At 33.5% G+C, this 22,220-nt stretch overlaps 1 long non-coding RNA gene across 1 annotated transcript; it reads right to left on the minus strand.

The window, feature by feature from the left end:
* Nucleotides 1-662: 662 nt before the first annotated feature.
* On the minus strand, nucleotides 663-11,373 carry LOC127835081 (uncharacterized). Its single transcript, XR_008028337.1, has 2 exons — nucleotides 7,510-11,373; nucleotides 663-781 (listed from the first exon to the last, which is right to left on the minus strand). It is a non-coding gene; the product is annotated as an uncharacterized LOC127835081 (long non-coding RNA).
* Nucleotides 11,374-22,220: the final 10,847 nt, after the last annotated feature.

Consider the following 22,220-nt stretch of genomic DNA (forward strand, 5'->3'; position numbering starts at 1 on the left):
AGAAACTGACGTTACGCGTTATTAATTCAGTTAGGCGTTTAATCGATAAAAAAGGCGTAATAATTGTGTTTGAATATCAATCGGTAGTACACATGCATGTCTTTTGTGCACATTGTGGTTTTTTAATGAACATGACATAAATCTATGTGTTATTCAACGTATTGAGTGCGACGAGTTAAAGAAAGGTTTACACGGCTAGGCTTTCCGAGATAAATGTAAGTACACACTGGTATTAGAATGGTATTCTATTTATCCGATAATATCTTGAATATAAATGATATTCAGACAATTACATTATTAGGGTTTAATAATTTATTATTTAATCAATAAATAAACGCAAGCAGCAAATCAATTAATTTCGTTTGTAGTGGAAACCGAAAGTAAACAAACCAACCTTCAAAATGGCTGACGACATAGCAACGTAGGAATTAACGCTCAGAAATTATTTACAAAATAAGATCATCAGAAATGATGTAAAGTGAACGCTAATTAGCTGTTTTGTAGATAAGTATACGATCTATTGAAAAACCATAACATTTGACATAAAAACACCCGCGGATATGGAAATCTTCAGCGTAACGAAATAGCAGACATCACACGGTGTCTCATCTGATTCTACGCTGTTTGCCAAGGCCGATAATGAATGGAAATGCACAAACTCAGTAACTGGCAAGCATATAAGCATTAGTAGGTTGTTTCGTGATTATTTAGAAACGACTACATAATTCTTTTGGTTCAGCCAGTGCAACTTAACAGAAATAAGTATAAAAAGTTTCTACACCTGACAACAATGTGCCAACTTAATACAAGGTAAGTTGTTTACATTATTTAAAATATTGCAAGCTTACAGTATACAACAATAAACAGCTGGTACAATGTAATGTCATCATTTTAATTTTAATAAGCTCGTGGTTAATTACCCTTTTTAATCTTATGGATCAATGCATCTCTAACACCTTCAATTGACTTGTTCGTGAAAAATATACACCCTCAGTGCGTGTTATCCCATACACCATCACTCACTTACTAAGGCTCGATTGATCATACTCGGCTTGGGTACTACTTACCGGTACATGTACCCCGGGTACTCTTAATTTTACTTACATGTACCCCGGGTACAGTAAATAAACTTAAACATACCCGCAAATATTAGATTGTATCTGATTTGTATATCCGCCAAAAATCCGATGTCGTTAACAGTGGTCTCTGGAAGCACCGGCAGCCGGCGATTTCACCGGTTACATTCAATCTAGATGCAGGCTACTTTTCCCCAAAATATCAATTGAAATGGTGCAAATGCACATGTTTTATTGCTTAATCGCCGGCTACTTTGAAAATATAACTGGCTTCTCAGATGTTTCTGGAGAACACTGCGTTAAACATGCTACCGATTAACGTAAAACAATATTGTTTACCTTAAACAAACTTCTCTTTTAAAAAATCAGCATTAACATGCTTTTTAGTACGAGTGTTGAGAGGACGCCGTAGGAATAAGCAAGTAATCAAGAATACGTCTCTGTTTCTGCTTTTATTTCCTTCATGTATAATGACGATAAGGATTGACGACTAACATTGACGACAATGATTACAAGCATTGACTACTAACGTTGACGACAAGCATTGGCAACTAGATGTAACATTGACCATTCTCTACAATGAATGAAATTAACAATAAAAAATGAGTAATAAGATTATAGTACAACAGATATGCTATTCAAAGTATAATATAATAGCATACACTCATTAGAATAAAAGGTTTCATAAATAACAATTTGAAACATTTTCAATAAATATCGAAATATCTTATACAATATTTATTACACAGCATTAATTAATTGTTAAAACATAATATAAAGACAGAATATGGTGTTCCCCATTTAACGGACCTTGCAAACCAAATAATGTTTCTTTTAAAAAATCTATGACGGTAAAAAGTGAACGTGCGATGTTGCGGAAAATATTATACTTGACGACGTCATACAATGACGCGACTTTAAACAATTTAAGATTTAAAATTAAATCACATTATTGATTTTAACAATGAGTTTTGATAATATAAATGCCATTTAGCAGAAAATTGACATAACAATTTGAAACATTTTCAATAAATATCGAAATATCTTATACAATTTTATTACACAGCATTAATTAATTGTTAAAACATAATATAAAGACAGAATATGGTGTTCCCCATTTAACGGACCTTGCAAACCAAATAATGTTTCTTTTAAAAAATCTATGACGGTAAAAAGTGAACGTGCGATGTCGCGGAAAATATTATATTTGACGACGTCATACAATGACGCGACTTTAAACAATTTAAGATTTAAAATTAAATCACATTATTGATTTTAACAATGAGTTTTGATAATATAAAGGCCATTTAACAGAAAATTGACATAAATGTAAACATAATTAATTTTGACAAAATAGCCGACAACAACCGATTTAGTGTTAAAAAATTCCCGCGTACGTTTTAGTATATTTACCGTACCCAGGGTATGAGCCTTACTAACTGTATTATTATTATATCTCACCGACTACAAGGTACCTTTACCTTGTTGTGTTTATCAACCTGGAATTTATGTAAAATCCGGCTAATTAGTAACAGATGTGATACACTGAGATAAAGATATTGCCTTAGTCCTTATGTATTTGAGGCTGTTTCCATAAATAATTAAGAAGTAACTTTTTACAGCTTTTTAAAGATTTTTTTAAAAATAAATAACTCAGAAAAAAGTTTATCAATTACAGAATAATTATTGATTTAATATAAAATGGCTCCTTTGTAATGTTTAAATGCTACAATTTTTAATCGACCAGTAAAGACCAGTAATGACCAGTATTGACCGGTTTTAACCGGGTATTGACTGCCGGCCCGGTCAATACTCAATTGACCAGTCAATATGCCAACCCTGCATTGAAACCTAATATGCATTTATCTATTATTATTTGGGGACAAATAATTTTACTGTGTGAAGACCCTACATAAAAATGCTGATTTTTTTCTTACTTGGTACCTGGCGACACACATTTTCAAGTCTATTTCATTAAATTTGGCATAGATATTTATAAAAATGGCATCATATGAACCAGTAGTCATAGTATAAGCAACATTGAAGCCTAATATGCATTCATCTATTATTAATTGGGCACAAATAATTTTACTGTGTGAAGACCCTACATAAAAATGCTGATTTCTTTCTTACTTGGTACCTGGCGACACACATTTTCAAGTCTTTTTCATTAAATTTGGCATAGATATTTTAATAAATGGCATCGTATGAACCAGTAGTCATAGTATAAGCAACATTGAAGCCTAATATGCATTCATCTATTATTATTTGGGCACAAACAATTTTACCGTGTGAAGATCCTACATAAAAATGCTGATTTTTTTCTTATTTGTTACCTGGCGACACACATTTTCAAGTCTATTTCATTAAATTTGGCATAGATATTTATAAAAATGGCATCGTATGAACCAGTAGTCATAGTATAAGCAACATTGAAGCCTAATATGCATTCATCTATTATTATTTGGGCACAAATAATTTTACCGTGTGAAGACCCTACATAAAAATGCTGATTTTTTTCTTATTTGTTACCTGGCGACACACATTTTCAAGTCTATTTCATTAAATTTGGCATAGATATTTATAAAAATGGCATCGTATGAACCAGTAGTCATAGTATAAGCAACATTGAAGCCTAATATGCATTCATCTATTATTATTTGGGCACAAATAATTTTACCGTGTGAAGACCCCACATAAAAATGCTGATTTTTTTCTTACTTGGTACCTGGCGACACACATTTTCAATTCTATTTCATTAAATTTGGCATAGATGTTAATAAAAATGGCATTGTATGAACATATCGTCATAGTATAAGCAACATTGAAGCCTAATATGCATTCATCTATTATTATTTGGGAACAAATAATTTTACCGTGTGAAGACCCTACATAAAAATGCGGATTTTTTTCTTACTTGGTACCTGGCGAATCACATTTTCAAGTCTATTTCATTAAATTTGGCATAGATATTTATAAAAATGGTATCATATGAACCATTAGTCATAGTATAAGCAACATTGAAGCCTAATATGCATTCATCTATTCTTATTTGGGCACAAATAATTTTACTGTGTGAAGACCCTACATAAAAATGCTGATTTTTTTCTTACTTGGTACCTGGCGACACACATTTTCAAGTCTATTTCATTAAATTTGGCATAGATATTTATAAAATTGACATCGTATGAACCAGTAGTCATAGTATAAGCAACATTGAAGCCTAATATGCATTCATCTATTATTATTTGGGCACAAATAATTTTACTGTGTGAAGACCCTACATAAAAATGCTGATTTTTTTCTTATTTGGTACCTGGCGACACACATTTTCAAGTCTATTTCATTAAATTTGGCATAGATATTTATAAAAATGGCATCGTATGAACCAGTAGTCATAGTATAAGCAACATTGAAGCCTAATATGCATTCATCTATTATTATTTGTGCACAAATAATTTAACCGTGTGAAGAACCTAGATAAAAATGCTGATTTTTTTCTTACTTGGTACCTGGCGATACACATTTTCATGTCTATTTCATTAAATTTGGCATAGACATTTATAAAAATGGCATCGTATGAACCAGTCGTCATAGTATAAGCAACATTGAGGCCTAATATGCATTCATCTATTATTATTTTGGGCACAAATAATTTTACCGTGTGAAGACCCTACATAAAAATGCTGATTTTTTTCTTACTTGGTATCTTGCGACACATTTTCAAGTCTTTTTCATTAAATTTGGCATATACATGTATATTAATAAAAATGGCATTGTATGAACATGTCGTCATAGTATAAGCAGAGAAGCATAATAGGCATTCATCTATTATAATTTGGGCTCATACAATTTTACCGTGTTAGCACCATATATCAAGTTGCAGATTTTTTAAATATTCGCCACATACCCAAAGGCATTTTCATTAATATCTCAGAAAAATAGACCTATATATTAATACACATGGCATCTAAAGAACATTTTATCATAGTTAAACATGGTTCCCAGCCAACCTGGAAATCAGGGAAAACCTGGAAAAAGACTTTCACTTTCACTAACGCCCAGTACAAATATGTGGACAGAATGATTTTTTCACTTACCGGTATGTGGGTGTATGTTGGCTCCACTTCACAAGATACAGTCATTGTAGTTTAATTGAAAAACGCATCTTACAATGTGAGATGAGTTCTGGGTTCAAGCCCCAGCAGTGCCCTATCATGTGTGATATACAGAGCCATTATGATTAAATATACACAGTTATCTTTTTAAACAATACAATTAAATATAAGGAATAATGTTAAAGGGGCATTGCTGCTTAGCCATTTTTGGGATTGTATTGTGATTTTTGGCCAAATTTGACACTGAATAACAGGGTTTATATACATCCCAAGCATAAATGCTTCTAAATTTGTAAAAAAAAACAAGTCGAAGTGTGCAGAATATTAAAAATTTGCAATTTTCTGATGTCTAAAGGTCATTAAATGCCACTTGAAGTTTACATTTTTTGTACAAAATGACCCATTTTGTGCTGTCCATTATTGGTTAATGTTTTACGCCGTCAGGTCCAAAAACGCTAATTCTGTAGCTTGTTTGGACTATAATCTATAATGTGGCCAAGTTTCAGCAGATTCGACCCAGTGGTTCTGATTTTATACGCCGTGCCTAGCTTTTATTAGTCCACTACCGGTTTCACCGGAGGGGACTTATGGTTTGCGCTCTGTGGGTCCGTCAGTCAGTCACACTTTTCTGAATCCTGCGATAACTTTAAAAGTTCTTAATATTTTTTCATGAAACTTGAAACATGGATAGATGGCAATAAGGACATTATGCACGTGATTTCATTTTGTTCCTACGTCAAAAATTCTGGTTTCTATGGCAATAAATAAAAACATTAAATAAATTCTGACAATGGTGGAGCCGGTAGGGGACAAATTTGCTTGACAATAGTCTTGTTGAGTATTACTCACTGACTTATGCATATACGCTCGGCTGTTTTCGGAGAATACCTGAGGTATTGTCATAGCCAGCTCATCGCGTCGTGTCGTGTCTTTTCGCCGTCCGGCGTCCGCCATGCTAAAACCTTAACATTGACCCATTGTACCCACAATTTTCGTACCCACATTTTTTTTCGTAACCAAAATTTTCGTACCCACATTTGTTTAGTACCCAAAATTTGTGTTCCCACATTTTCTTACCCAAAATTTTTGAATCCAAATTTGTTTAGTTCCCACTCATTCCATCCCGCGAAACCCCTTAAGGTGTCGCAACTCTAGTAAAAAAAACAAATGGTCCATTGTTTTTAAAAACATGTGTGTGTTCATCTATGCATGCTATCCAGTTGTATATGGAATGAGTGCTGTATTGGACGTCATCATTGATGACGTTCAATCGAACGAATGATAAAGGGGGCTAAGTTTCGTTAAGTTGAGGCATATAGCCGCGATTTGGGTCTCTTGAATACTGGCCTAGCACGTTTGCTGAAATTTGACATGTATATGGACAGGAATGCGATCTACCTGTTGGCGTAGGCGTTATACCTGGGAAAAATCAGGTTTTCGAGTATTTTGCGTTTAAATATTTTTTATGGGAAAGGGCACGCGCGCGTGACGTCATGAAAAGCGCTTAGGCTAGCTTCCATCTTGCTACGAAACAAAGAAACTGACGTTACGCGTTATTAATTCAGTTAGGCGTTTAATCGATAAACAAAGGCGTAATAATTGTGTTTGAATATCAATCGGTAGTACACATGCATGTCTTTTGTGCACATTGTGGTTTTTTAATGAACATGACATAAATCTATGTTATTCAACGTATTGAGTGCGACGAGTTAAAGAAAGGTTTACACGGCTAGGCTTTCCGAGATAAATGTAAGTACACCCTGGTATTAGAATGGTATTCTATTTATCCGATAATATCTTGAATATAAATGATATTCAGACAATTACATTATTACGGTTTAATAATTTATTATTTAATCAATAAATAAACGCAAGCAGCAAATCAATTAATTTCGTTTGTAGTGGAAACCGAAAGTAAACAAACCAACCGTCAAAATGGCTGACGACATAGCAACGTAGGAATTAACGCTCAGAAATTATTTACAAAATAAGATCATCAGAAATGATGTAAAGTGAACGCTAATTCGCTGTTTTGTAGATAAGTATACGATCTATTGAAAAACCATAACATTTGACATAAAAACACCCGCGGATATGGAAATATTCAGCGTAACGAAATAGCAGACATCACACGGCGTTTCATCTGATTCTACGCTGTTTGCCAAGGCCGATAATGAATGGAAATGCACAAACTCAGTAACTGGCAAGCATATAAGCATTAGTAGGTTGTTTCGTGATTATTTAGAAACGACTACATAATTCTTTTGGTTCAGCCAGTGCAACTTAACAGAAATATGTATAAAAAGTTTCTACACCTGACAACAATGTGCCAACTTAATACAAGGTAAGTTGTTTACAATATTTAAAATATTGCAAGCTTACAGTATACAACAATAAACAGCTGGTACAATGTAATGTCATCATTTTAATTTTAATAAGCCCGTGGTTAATTACCCTTTTTAATCTTATGGATCAATGCATCTCTAACACCTTCAATTGACTTGTTCGTGAAAAATATACACCCTCAGTGCATGTTATCCCATACACCATCACTCACTTACTAAGGCTCGATTGATCATACTCGGCTCGGGTACTACTTACCGGTACATGTACCCCGGGTACTCTTAATTTTACTTACATGTACCCCGGGTACGGTAAATAAACTTAAACATACCCGCAAATATTAGATTGTATCCGAGTTGTATATCCGCCAAAAATCCAATGTCGTTAAACATGCTAACATTGACCATTCTCTACAATAAATGAAATTAACAATAAAAAATGAGTAATAAGATTATAGTACAACAGATATGCTATTCAAAGTATAATATAATAGCATACACTCATTAAAATAAAAGGTTTCATAAATAACAATTTGAAACATTTTCAATCAATATCGAAATATCTTATACAATATTTATTACACAGCATGAATTAATTGTTAAAACATAATATAAATACCGAATATGGTGTTCCCCATTTAACGGACCTTGCAAACCAAATAATGTTTCTTTTAAAAAATCTATGACAGTAAAAAGTGAACCTGCGATGTCGTGGAAAATATTATACTTGACGACGTCATACAATGACGCGACTTTAAACAATTTAAGATTTAAAATTAAATCACATTATTGATTTTAACAATGAGTTTTGATAATATAAATGCCATTGAACAGAAAATTGACATAAATGTAAACATAATTAATTTTTACAAAATAGCCGACAACAACCGATTTAGTGTTAAAATTCCCGGGTATGATTTAGTATATTTACCGTACCCAGGGTTTGGGCCTTACTAACTGTATTATTATTATATCTCACCGACTACCTTTACCTTGTTGTGTTTATGAACCTGAAACTTATGTTAAATCCGGCTTTCTTTACTTTTATTTTTCATTCATTTGATTGTTGACGTATCTCGTGGAAAATTATTTGAATCTTTGGATTTTACTGACGACAAGCTGGAAGTGTCAATTTATTTTAAAAACGAATCTAAGGTTTATTTACATGTAAGTATTGTGTGTTTGTCATGCATAATTCAGTGTTTTCCAGAAAAATTTGAGTAGCCAGTTATATGGCCGGCAACTATGCAGTAAAACAAAAGCATTTGTGACATTTACTTGATATATTTGGGAAAAGTAGCCGGCATCAAGAGTAAATGTAACCGGCAAAATCGCTGGTTGCCGGTATTTAAGTTAAGAGAACACTGATAATAGTAAACTAAATCTTTACGACAGGATTACAGCTTTGTAAAATTGTTATTTGGGTGATAATGGTTAGCAATTCATACAAATGTTATTAAAAATATTGTGCTTTAAAATTAATTTTGAGAATGGGATGGAAGAACAGAAAATGAAGAGCATACAGGGATGGAAATAAGTGGTTTCCCGTGAGCCCAGGGCAAGTAGATTTTGGCCTGGGCAACTCATTTTCAAAAGTTGGTAAACTTCTTTTTTTTAAAGCATAAAACAATACAGTGCAATAAAAATTGAAAAACAATTGATCACCATGGATCAATACTAGTAAAATAACATTCATTATTTAGGAATAGGACATGATTCAATTCAGGCTCATAATAATACATCATGCATTGAACATGTGTATTGTCAGCAAATGTATATAATTATCTATTATAATAATATTCACATGTTGATACATGTTGTATTTCTGGGCTGGTTATTCTTTATCTGGGCAACCAAAATACTAAAGATGGTTGCCCACAATATAAAAAAAAATTAGTTTCAATCCCTGGCATATCATTGTAACTTTATTGTTTAACTGCATTGCATTAAAGTTGTGATTGAGGTTAGCTTGTTGTTTATAGTATATTTACTTTTTAGCTCGACTATTATATATGAAACATATATAGTGGAGCTATCCTACTCACCCCGGCGTTGGCGCGCGCATTGGAATTTTTGCGTACCACCTCAAATATATTTCCTATGTCCATTGACATATTGCTTTTATATTTTGGATACTTCTTTACCAACATAACCCCAATCTATAAACATGAGCAGACAACTGTATCAAGCATTTTAACAGAATTAGGCCCTTTTTCACTTAGAATATGCATATTATAGATAAATCTATGTTAAAGTTTGCATATCACCTCAAATATTTTCTATGTCCCTTGACATATTGCTTTCATACATGTATTTTGCTTCTTAACCAACATGACCCCAATGTATAAACACAAGCAGATAACTGTATCAAGCATTTTGTAACAATTATGGCCTTTTTTTCACTAAGAATAAGCATATAATTGATAAATCTATTTTAAAGTTTGCGTACCACCTTTAAATTGCCACAACTTCTTTATTATGCTCCCCCCCAATTTTTTTAAGGGGGGAGCATATAGTCGCCGCTTCGTCTGTCCGTCCGTGCACAATTTTTGTCCGGGCTGTTTCTCAGCAACTAATGACTGGAATTCAATTAAACATAATGGGAAGCTTCACTACCAAGAGGAGACATGCATATTATCAGCCGGTTCTGGTCGGATGATTTTTCACAGAGTTACAATGTATGGCCCTTTGAAATTTTCCATTAACTGTACATAAAGTGCAATTCTTGTCCGGGCTATTTCTCAGCAACCAATGACTGGCATTCAATAAAATTTATGGGAAACTTCACTACCAAGAGGACATGTGCATATTATCAGCCGGTTCTCGGCGGATGATTTTTCACAGGGTTATGGCCCTTTGAAATTTTACATTGAACATATAGTGCAATTCTTGTCAGAGCTAATTCTCAGCAACTTATTATGGGAATTCACTGAAACAGCATGGGAAGCTTCACTACCAACAGGAGATGTGCATATTATCAGCCGGTTATGTTCGGTTGATTTTTCACAGAGTAATGGCCCTTTTACATTTTCTATAAACTGTACATATTTATGTAGTGCAATTCTTGTCCGGGCTATTTCTCCCCAACTACTGACTGGAATACAATAAAGCTTTATGGGAATCTTAACTACCTCTAGGAGATGCGCATGTTATAAGTGGGTTCGGGTTACATGATTTATTTAGAGAGTTATGGCCCTTTGAAATTTTTAAGTTACTTAACCATCCATTGTATTATTTTGTCCAGAGTTATGCCCCTCAAGACGTTTCCTTTTATCTGAATATATAGTGCAATATTGTGACCAAAAAACCTTTGGGGAGCATCACCCGTCTCCGATTGTTTCTTGTTTATCATCAAATTTGATTCATGCTTTGACAAAACAACACTAACCTGACATACTACAATGGACACCACCCAAACATGAAATAAAATCTTTTTAGTTTGTTTTATGTCTTTACAAATGTTAAATGTTTTCGTACCAAAATAGTTTTCGTACCTTCATTTTTTTCGTTCCCTATATTTTTTCGTACTCTAATTTGTTTTTGTAACCAAATTTTTTTTCGTACCTAAATTTTTTTCGTAACCAATTTTTTTCGTACCCATTTTTTTCTTACCGAAATGTTTTTCGTACCCAAATTTGTTCGTACCCAACTTTTTTTTTTCGAACCCATTTTTTTCGTATCAAAATGTTTTTCGTACCCAAATTTGTTCGTACCCAAATTTTTTTTCGTACCTAAATTGTTTCGTACCCAAATTTTTGTCGAAACAATCGGCTTTCAATTTGAATTGATCTCCCCACTCATTCCATCCCGCGAAACCCTTAAGGTGTCGCAACTCTAGTAATTCTGGTATTAAGTCTTTCTGAAAGACTGAACAGTAAATTATACTGTCATATCAAACAGCTCATAAATTGTCAGTTTTTTTGAGGGGTTGCTTTAACAGATCTCTCAGAACTATGGTTCTGCAATACACACCACCATATTGTATGGTACAATAAGGAAGTGCTTGTGTCGTTGTTTTGTTACATTCAGTTTCCCGGATAAACATTCACATGCATTTGAATGTATGATGCTGTCAGTGAAAAGTGAATTGTACAACGCAGTTTATATTGATTGCTACATGAGTCGCAAGTAACGGTCAAAAGAGTGCACCTTAAATGTAATTCCCTATCGTGTTTTTGGTTCTTGACATCAATTTGGCTGACGCAAAAATGTTATTGGTGTAAACTGTGTAATACATAGCATTTCGTTTTTAAAAATAAAACATGTGTCAGGAATAGGGATGAGCTTGTGAAACACGTGTTTAAAGATCAGTTCCGTAAATTATTAATTGTCTTAATGTGTTTCTTGTATAAGGACATTGATGAAATAATTATAAAAATCATTAGAAGAAATACACACAAAAACACACACACAGCTTTACAGAAAGTAAACAAACAGGTTGTGTTATCTACATCAAATATACAACGAGTAATTCAAATTTCCTTTATATATAGTAAATCAATTCACTTCTAAACACAAAGGGAGCATTCTGTTCGAAACAATCCCCTTTGAAGGAAACTCAAACATAAAAAATAAAGAGACACGATCAATGATGAAATGACCATTACATATATTTCCGATGAAATTAAACTTGTAACGTGGTAATTGCTTGCGACAATCACGGTGCTTTTTATCGTCTGCTAAGTTATATACAATTATATATGAGCATGACACAACATGCGCTACCTGTTTATTTTCCTTTTATAATTATCTCTTGGTAAAATATCATTAATACTGCAATCCCGAATTTCTAATTCTAAACAGCAGGTTAAAAAAAACATTCCGTATACTATACACGGTTTTAATGTGTATTTAACAATATACTAATTTACACATATAAACATGCCAACATCTTACAGAACGGAGTGTCTTTACTGCACATATATTAACGATCCTTCCAAAACATGATATGATATGCCTTTATATAAATATACATACATATATATATATATATATATATATATATATATATATATATATATATATATATATATATATATATATATATATATGTATATATATATGTTTATACGTAGGATAAAGGCATAATACAGGGATAACCTAGACAGTTTGCTATTTTCAGTCAACAAGAAATGGTAGGATCTATGTGATTAGAAGTGTATTCCTGCGCACCAGCGCACAGAAAAACATAAAGTGCACTACCCAGGGGTTTCCAACGATAAAATCCTGCGACCGTTATATGCTGTTAAGAAGATATCGTAGTTCTTTCAAAGCATTGTTTATCTACGCATGGCATTACAAGTATATATTATTGTTGTCGTTTTCATTTCAAAACAGTTGATTTCAATTGGCTAAGTTTAGATCAAAAGTACAGTAAATAGACAAAATAAATAAATCCTTATTTCATTAAACTACACATATTTTAATAAATGAACAATGTTTTTTCAGCATTTGCCAAACACATCACTTATGAGTCCGATAAATAATTATATAATACATTCTAAACAGAAAATACAATCTATAATTAATCTCGCAAATATTATTATTTAACTGTCATTTCAAATCTTAATTATATAAACCATAACATTACACAGAAACACTATACATTGTTATATGAATTACATGAAAGTTCAAAAACACTAAGATTAAGGTTCGTAAACTAGACAACTGATTAACGTAAACGTTAACTAATTGCATTTTCTAACAGTCGATAGTGCAGTATAACAATAAAAATAAAGACGGATACAACAAGCTAACATTTTTAAGCTTTTAATGGTCGTTTCAAGATAAGATTGAAATATAATGACGGAAAGAGTAAAATGACTAATTTTTGGCCATTTGGGTATACATGAATTCATATTTAAGAAAGAAACTCATCGTTAAACACATAAACATAAGTAGCACTACGGATAAACTGAATAAATAGAATACATGGTGGTTGCAGGGACGGAGAAAGTTTATCGGATTGGAGGAGAAAAAAATATTTTCAATATCTAAGCCACACGGGATAAACGTTCTCAAATCCGGTAACCACGTGTTTTCTATCTGCATGCATTTCATCTCGGTTTGACCCACGTGTTCTCTTTATGCACGAGTCACGTGTACCTGCCTGACGTTCTCTTGAAATACACAAGTGGTAATCACCAAGCGGACACATTTAAATCCACTTTTGTCTAAACAATATATCTAATATATGAAATAATATAATCCTATAGATAGTTTCCACATATTTATTAAAATGTAAACAATTATGAGTATATCTTATGCATGCAAAATAATCCTTATAAGTTATGGTATCAGTAAAGAGATTCTACAAAAGCCGCGTCACCACATGTCTGTACTATTTACTTTCTTTGATAATATAAGATATTATAAAACCGACATAAATACAGCCAATATACATTTTATGCATTAATACACACACTTAAAAAAGGTTCACCATTCATTTTCAATAACTAGTTCTTTCACAAATTCAAAAAACACTAAGTTAAACAAGTAAAGATTAAAGCTATTCATATACAATATGTCGTCTTTTTTATTTGAAACCATACGGAGATCTGTCGTTACATACATATATTCACATCACAAAACTTTACAAGGCGGAAATGTATCACAAAACATAGCATAACATTTTCTCTTATAAATAGAATGTTTACTCATGTAATTATCTCAGTTCTCTACATCATGTCAAGTCAGAACTACTAACTTAATAACACTGCATCGACAAGTATGTTTCTTGAGCTAATTAATACAATTTAAAAGGTTACATCGTTTTCCGAAAAAAATACTGCATAAGTGTAAAAGGGAAATACAAAGATGTACATGCGTGTGTCGTTAAAATTCAGCTTCATTTTTAACCAAAAATAACTTAGTAAAACAAGAGGGCTAAAAAGCCTAAAGTCGCTTACATGCGATCCAAAGGAACTGACATGTTCTATGCAGCTCAAGATGTCATTAATACAAATTTTCAAACCATCTTTCATGAATAGTGAAAACCACAACGGCCACGTTTTTCAATAGACCGGAACTATTTTCGTACATATCCAAAATATCATTAAAACAAATATTCTGACCAAGTGTCATGAAGATTAGACAATAAATGTGACGTAAAGGCTGTTAGCAAGTTTTAACAATAACCATATAACGCAAATGCCCCGCTCCCTCGTGTCCACGTTATTCAACCAACTGGAACAATTTTTAAACTCGCCCAAGATATCATTGAGACAAATCTTATGACCAAGATTTATCAAGATCAGACAATACATGTGGAATCTAGAGTGTAAACACAGTATTGTTATAGCCTTATAGCAACACAAAACGAAATATGCACCGACATCTGGTCTCCATGTTTTTCAAACAACCAAAACTATTTGTCAACTCATCTTAGATATCATTGGGACAAATTTTCTGACCAAGTTTCATGATGATCGGACAATGCATGTGGCTTTAAACAAGGTTTATTATAGCCATATAAGGAAAAATGCCCCGTCTCCTGGTTATCATGTTTTTCAACCCACCCAAACCATGTTCAAACTCGTCCAAGATATAATTAGGATGAATCTTCTGACAAAGTTTCATGAAGATCGAAAAATAAATGTGTCCTCCCGAATGTTTACAACGTTTTACAAAAGCAATATATAGCAATATAAGGAAAGGTGCCCCGCCCCCTGGTGGCAATGTTTTTCAAGCAAACGAAACCATCAAACCTGTCCAAGATATCATTAGGACAATTTTTCCGACCAAATTTCATGATGATTGGCCTATAAATGTGGCCTCCAGAGTGTAAACAATGTTTTATCACAGCTATTTAAGGAAAATCTCGGCCCCCTTGGCGGCCATGTTTTCAACCAACCCAAACCATTTTCAAACACATCCAAGATAAATTGAGACATATCTTCAGACCAAGTTTCATGATGATTGGAAAATAAATGTGGCCTCTAGAGTGTTTAAAGGTTTTACTATAGCCAGATAAGAAAAAATGCCCCGCCCCTTGGCGGCCATGTTTTCTAACCATTTGGCATCAAGTTCAAACTCGTCCAATATATAATTAGGATGAATCTCGTGACCAAGATTCATGAAGATCGGACAATAAATGTGGCCTCTAGAGTGTTAGCCAGGTTTTACTATAGCCATATTTAGCCATATTATGAAACATGCCCCGTCCCTTGGCAGCCAAAGCGAACGTAACCATTTTCTAACTCATCTAAGATATCATTGAGACCAATCTTTCGACCAAAGTTGCTGAAGATTGAAAAGAAAAATGTGGCATTTAGAATGTTAACAAGGCAAATGTTGACGCCGCACGACGCACGACGGACAAAAGGCGGTCACAAAAGCTCACAATGAGCACATTATGCTCAGGTGAGCTAACCAGCCAATGCAAGTGTCCTCAATATATATTTCAAACCAAAAAGTGTAATGTAAAACAGAATGCAATGCAAAAAACAAAACTAAAATGTAGAAACATTAACATTTCCTTATACAAAAATACGGACGTTTTTAAAGCAAGACAGAATACTATAATCGCATGTGTTTATTGCTTCATATATGTTGAGCATACAATTTAATGTATAATACTTATTGAACAACGCGTATTTGCGATGTTCTCGATCTACAATTAAATTTATTAGCAAAATTGAGTAAACACAATGTACCCAAATAATCTGAAAAGATGCCAATACGCAGAATTGAATTTTGGCTGTATAACAACGGATTTTTGTATGATGTCCATGCATCTGGTAAACTATTTTCTAATTCAAAAACATGACCTAACATGTTAAATGCTGTAGCTAATAGGCTATTCGTAACATTGTGTAACTCACGCACGCTTTTGTCGACAAGCTTTGCGACTCGCTGTCTTTCTAAGTGGTCGCATGATCTATTGTTTACTTCGCAATAGAGTGAAAGAAAGAAAAATGGAATTTGCTTTTTTTCTTTATCATTTGATGAAAGGTATTGTAAATAGAAGAGGAATGGTATTAAACTGGAGTTAAACTCATGAATAATATCACCACGACTTACTCTTACCACCTCACATCTCCTCATATTTACAACCTCTATTTCATCTTCTGTGATGGCCCTAAAATATTCGGATATCAGAAGGCCTGGAACACAATGTATTTATTTGTAACAAATACGATAGGAGCCTCAATGCATGCTGAATATTCCATTAATATTTCTGTTAAAATAAGCTTGTTTGATCTTTCATCTGACTTAGGTTTGACATTGATGCTTTGTTCTAATAATTCTGCATTTCGAAAAACACATGTTGTCATCATAGTTTGGATTGTTTCAAGCAATGAACAGTCACGCTCAAACTGACCTGTGGATACAAGCATTGACGCATATCTTAAATGATTCGATATATCCTGTGATCTAAGAGAAGTTTCGTACATTTTAATTATGTCATTTGTCACCTCCCTGCCGTTTCCTATACAATAAGATGCTTCATGTGATGCAAATTTGCTACATATACTTTGAAAAAGAAATGCAAGCTCATTCTTGTATGGGTGGTCAATTGTAAATGCTGACTTAATTGCTTCACTCGCAAATTGTATATAGGTGTAATTAATTATGCATGGCAGTACTTCAACAAAACGCAAATGTTCTAACAACATCATGATAAGTGTGTAACGAATTTCCGAGACAGATGGTACATTGCAGTTTTTTAAACCCTCGGAACTCGCAGATACTGTGAAACCATTTATTTTCGACAGCACAAAATTTCGCCATTTTTATAAAAATGACGATTTCGTCAGCACTTAAATTCGCCGATTTCTGATTTTGAATTTTAAAAAATGCGTCAGTCAATATCCGATTTGTGTGTAATACATATTCGCGATCAATCGCAGTTGCGAAAAATCGTGGTACGAATGCGGGAACACACTTGAGAATCACTGCAGGATATGGGGCCTGTTTGTCACATGCCAATTAACTAGTCTTTTGTTATCAAGGGACAGTAATGGACCCTCTTAATGTATGCCATTAACACGTTCATTGTTATGATAAGCGGACAAGTGGGATCGTATAACCGTTAACGAGTGTTTGTAACAACGAAGCCAATTGCCAATTGGGTATGTGTTCTAGTTGGTATGATTTTTATTAAAATGCTGTCAATACCGTTTTAAAACTGTTTGTGTTATACGAAAGAGGTTCCAGTTTGTTAAGCGTTTTTTTTTCAAATAAAATGCTTTTTTTCTGATATCAACATTAAAATTAGAAACTCTATGTGTGTGTTTGTTCTTAAAAAGTAAACTACCGGTATATAAATCAATAATGTCAATAATTTAAAAATAAATAAATTGATACATATAAAATAGTAATAAGTGTGGTTAAACGCAAACAATCAAACAACAAACAGCAATTAAAATATTCATTATTAATTTGTGATAAATACGCATGTTGATCACACATCGTCATCTTTTTATTTGGTTTATTGTCTTTCATCGGCATTCGCTGCGTGATGGCTAATATGCAATACCCCTGAAAAACACAATGCACCTAATGGGTAATAAAGTTATAAACAATTAGCGCTAATTCATTACCATTCTGCATAAACGAAGTCAACGCATTCGATACAGCTGTAATGCACACGCGTTTTAAAGAAGTGTCACGTGTCAGTTAAGTACCTTGTGTAATCTACATCCCTTTGTGTCAAAACCGGATTAATCTTGATTACGAAACAGCAGTGAATGTGTGCATGGATTATGTTGGAATTTAATGCCTCATGTCTACGGTATAGTTTTAAAATATTGTTCAATTTGGTATTTGTTTTTGTTCAAACATAGAGCATGATTGTTCGTTAGGATCTTAAATTCGCCGATCGGTCGACTGACGAAATTTATGAAAATTAATGCCTGACGATTAATAATGGTTTCACAGTAGTCGCAAACCTACGTCATCCATCGACAACTTTCGAAGACAACATAAGTTAGATTCAATCATCTCTGTAACATGTTTTTTCACAATCTGTAGTTCATTCTTCGTAAGTTTTCCTTCAAACAAATTGACAGAGGAGATAGTGTAATGTGGGCAGTAGCCTATTTTCAAGAAACACTTGAGAGTCTTGAGACAGTAGATTACACACTGTGCGAGGTTGTCATCCCTCCATATTTCTACTGGGAATTTCTCAACTGTAAACAAAAGAGCCGTTTTCATGTGGAAAGTACTTAATCGTTCATTTACCAGTGGTTGTAGAAGCTCTTTCCGGATCATTTTAGTTATTACGAATGCCTTCATCTGTACGATGTTCAGGTCGAACATCAGTAAACGCTCAGTCATGTTAGTGGATATTCGCCACTGCGACTCAACATACTTATTGTCGTATTGTAGTTTAATGAAGCTTAATCGACGTTCAGTATCGTAACCAAATGTATGCCCTTGGACTCCGGGATAAACCATATACACTTCACATTGTTCTAACGCCGAAAGCGTTCCTTTCGTTGGCCAGTGGCCCGGCCTTGGTCTCTTAAACAAAACAATACAATTATCCGGCAAAGAAAGACAGCGTATTGACATGACCGTGTCAATACCCTTCCATTGTAATGCAGGTCCATGTTGTTGCGCTCTGAAAGAACCCAGGTTGTTAATACTTCGTACATAATTGTTTAAATAATACATGGAATTTAACAATACTCGACCTTGTTCATCAAATATAAATTTAATTTTATTTCTTTCTCTGTCAGGTTCGATGTCCCTGCTCGTCAGACAATATGTTGTGCTCTCCGATCGTTTAAATAATTGAAGGCAGCAGCATTGCGGTAAAGACATTGGTTCTTTTATAACAATGTAATTTGTTTTTGAATCCTGATAATCCGACAAGTTTACACAGGCGACATCGTTTATATTATAAGAAAGATGATCGGAGTCTGACGTCATACCAAGGGTCGTAGAGCCTTCGCTTTGACTACCAAATATGAAATCTTTAAAAGTAAATGACTTCATAGTCATGGGCCAATATTGTTCATACACAAGATGTACGTAGCGTCTCAAAGATACAATTTCTTTATTCACTCCAATATCGTCCATAACCTGCGCTAGTTTCAAAGGAAATATTTTCTCCATTTGCTTTGCTTTCTGTTTATTCAACGTATACGGTGGTTGCTATTGAATCTCTATGTTCATGAATATTCTGAATACAACCTAAAACAAAAGTAAACCACAAAAATAGACTTATAAATAAATATGTTCTATTAGACTATGTGTTGTGTAACGTTGCTTATAGAATTCATTTAAATATAACAACGTCCATTCAAGGAATACATATTTCAGATAAGATTGCCATTAATTAAAGACATGAATACTGAAATACAATTCATTTGGCAAACATTGAGACCAAATCTTTTAACAGAATTACAGCCTTGAAGCTCGACTATTTTATATTGTGTAACATGCTGTCCGGTGTTGTTTGTATACTAATGGATCTCGAATACATCTGTATAAAGGAACCTTTTAGCCTTAGCCTGCTAAAATATTTTGAAATACAATGTTATTTTAATAAGAGAGTTTTCAAAGTTAGCTTAACATGCATGAACCATTCCTATCAACGTTATGTATTTATTTAATTAGAGGTAAAGTTGTTTAAAGAACGGAAATATAAGATGAAATAATGAAATTAATTTTAATTAAATATAATGACGTACAACGTGCATTCGCACAAAAGATATTAATACTGCATTTTTTTTAATTGTTATTCATGTACGCAATTATTTAAGATTCCAAATGTAGGGGTTTGTTGATTTTTGTGGGAGTGTATATTTTATCGTAAAACGTTCATCCATTAAAAATTGGCATAATATAAGATCAGAGTAATACGTGTTCTATATCAACGGAATGTAAACGTATATCCGAGTTGTATTTTGCTGTTCAAATACGTATGCCTGTTTAATAAGTGATCATAGTGATCGATTGTAGCCAGTCTGGGTTAGACTTCCGTCGTAGTGCGCCGTGTGTCGTGCGAAGTCAACTTTAAGTTCGCTACCACTATTAATGTCACATGTTTTCAACCATTATTGACCACACCTTGTCATAATATGTAACATAACACCATTTAGGTCGAGTTTGAATCTTGGTCAAGTGCGACCAAAAATGAGGTTACCAGGTCAAAACACAGAAAAATGTTGCTTCTTCTGAGGGAGCCATATCTTTTATCAAATCTTGATGAACATATTAGAACGATTTACTTCATAATACAAAAAACGATTTAGCATGTGGTTAAAGTTCATCCAAAAAACTAGGCCACCAGGTATTTGTCTTGAGAACAGTTGCCACTCTAGAAGCCTTACGTATGACTCAGTCCTGATATAATTATGTAAGCATGTTTATCTTGAAAATATCTAGGCCAAGTATGAACAGTTCAAGCGTTCGTATGATAATATTATCCTCAAAAAAGGTATAACCACTAAATAAAAATAAAGAATGTTTTTCTTGACAATATGAAGACCGATCTATAATATGTTTCACGTGCATAACAAATGAGATCAGCAGCTCAACTTTTAAAAATATATATATTTAACAACTCGAAGGCACATGTATGATACATTATTTATAAAACAATTTATGAATATTTACATAAACGATATCAAGTCAACGCTTAGAAGGACAATATATTGTATAGAAACAAAAGTCATAATGCAATCTTATAAATCTCAAAACGTCTAAAGACAGACTATGGTGCGCAATTATATAGAGTTTTAAGTAAATCTTATTTTAAGGTACATGTAGCAATCCAGAATACAGCACAAGGCTCTAAAAAAAACCTATGGGCGTTTGTTAGCACACATGAACACTTACTGGAAGTGGACGCCATTGTGCTTCCTTTGGCACTGCGACCGTTAATAGCGAATCCCCCGCAACTGGTCACGAGCACAGACACGGTGGCAAGCAAGTCAGTTAATGCTTTTGTCGTGAGTGGCACCCTATGGTACCTAAAAAAACTGAAACACACACAAATAGTTAAGCTATCTTATGTGCCAAGAACCACATATTTCCTGTCATCCCTTGTTAAGAATATCCGATTACAATCTGGACATATCTCTGGCGGCGACAAATCTCTATGATCAAGACCCAAACGCATAAGAAGTGATTTTCAAATCTTTGCATAGGTGAACTATGCAAGTATTATTTTTTTAATCATTACACAGATTAATATAGGAACCCTGACACAGGGAAAGTTGCAGCTGCTTCCTTAAGTGACCAAACGTAAATAATTTAAACACAACAGATTAACCGATCATTTCTCGATGTTAATTTCTGATTACTATGCAATCAAAACAGCCATTAACAGGATCACAATAAATACAATTTAAGTAGTATTTATATCAGAGATTTCGTCCTTTATACAGCCTGTGCAATCCAAAACCAGTAATTAAATATCAGGAATATTGTCATTGAGTCTAGTAAAACGTTTGTAAAACATAAACATATACAATTTGGCTGGTATCTGGCTCATATGCGTGATTTGTTTTCGGGAAATGAGATGGCGGCTTCGGAAGCAAAATAATGTCTAATGGAGAGTGCTGTACAAGAAAATATAGCATATGCTTCAACATAAATATACTTAAACGCTGTAAACTACATTATTACAAAAATAAGAGAAGTAATACTAAACCAAAACTTTAATAGACGTCTGAAGGCATCCAAAAGTATATTTAGGGTTAAATTTTAATGATAAATGACACACAAGT

This window comes from Dreissena polymorpha, chromosome 6 (assembly GCF_020536995.1).
Source record: "Dreissena polymorpha isolate Duluth1 chromosome 6, UMN_Dpol_1.0, whole genome shotgun sequence".
Lineage (NCBI taxonomy): Eukaryota > Metazoa > Mollusca > Bivalvia > Myida > Dreissenidae > Dreissena > Dreissena polymorpha.